We start from the raw sequence: 911 nt of genomic DNA on the forward strand, positions 1-911 counted from the left end.
AGAGAACAATTCTCAGACTGAATGTTGAACATCAGCTAGTTTCTCCTGTTGATTTAAACCTTGTTGTAGAGATGGAACATTGGCTGGGGATTATTCTTGCTGCTCTTTTCTTTGGTAAGATAGAAAGCACAACATCTTTTTATTCTTTTCTAAAGATTTATGGAAACAGCTGAGCTGTTTGTGTCCACAGAGTAACACTGTACAGCTGCCATTTTCCACTGTCTTCTCCTCTCAGCCTCATGAACAATGTTAGTCTAATGGCTTCATTTGCTCTACTTTTTCCAGGACTAATAGCTGGAGACACAATCTCTCCTGTACGAGAGGAAGTCAGTGAAAGAGAAGGACAATCTGTCACACTCACATGCAACTATCAGACAGCTGCTACTAATATTTGGCTTTACTGGTACAAACATCATTCTGACCTTCAGGCACCTCAGTTTATACTCTGGAAAGGAGCAAAATCATCGAGTGATTATAAGTATATTCCTGATAGAAGATATGAATCTGAAACATCAGCAACATCAACTACACTGACCATCAGAGATCTAACCCTGGCAGACACAGCTCTCTACTACTGTGCTCTAGAAACACAGTGATACAAAGTGTAGAAGAGGCTGTACAAAAACCTGAACCCAGATATCTGACTACTCTTCAAAGAGGAGGGAAGTGGTATTCAAACCACAGCTTCATATCAGATGGATTCTGCTAATTCCTGTTTTATCAGAGTCACTGTGGTTCCAGCTGCTAATGAAACACTGGGGGAGGATTCACAGGAGCAGCAAATCCACATCAGAGAGAAACCACCTGCAGGATCCTCAATAAGGAGAATATTAGTAATATGTCAGACCTAATGTTCAGCATGTCTAACTATACATTCCAACATTTAGCTAAATAAATGATTTGACACCCAA

The 911-nt window shown here is 40.2% G+C and overlaps 1 long non-coding RNA gene across 1 annotated transcript; it reads left to right on the forward strand.

Moving 5' to 3' along the window:
* The first annotated feature begins 6 nt into the window (after positions 1–6).
* LOC123972049 lies at positions 7–911 on the forward strand. The gene is made up of 2 exons (XR_006825351.1): positions 7–114; positions 286–911. It is a non-coding gene; the product is annotated as an uncharacterized LOC123972049 (long non-coding RNA).

Source organism: Micropterus dolomieu, linkage group LG06, assembly GCF_021292245.1.
Source record: "Micropterus dolomieu isolate WLL.071019.BEF.003 ecotype Adirondacks linkage group LG06, ASM2129224v1, whole genome shotgun sequence".
In the NCBI taxonomy this organism is placed as follows: Eukaryota; Metazoa; Chordata; class Actinopteri; order Centrarchiformes; family Centrarchidae; genus Micropterus; species Micropterus dolomieu.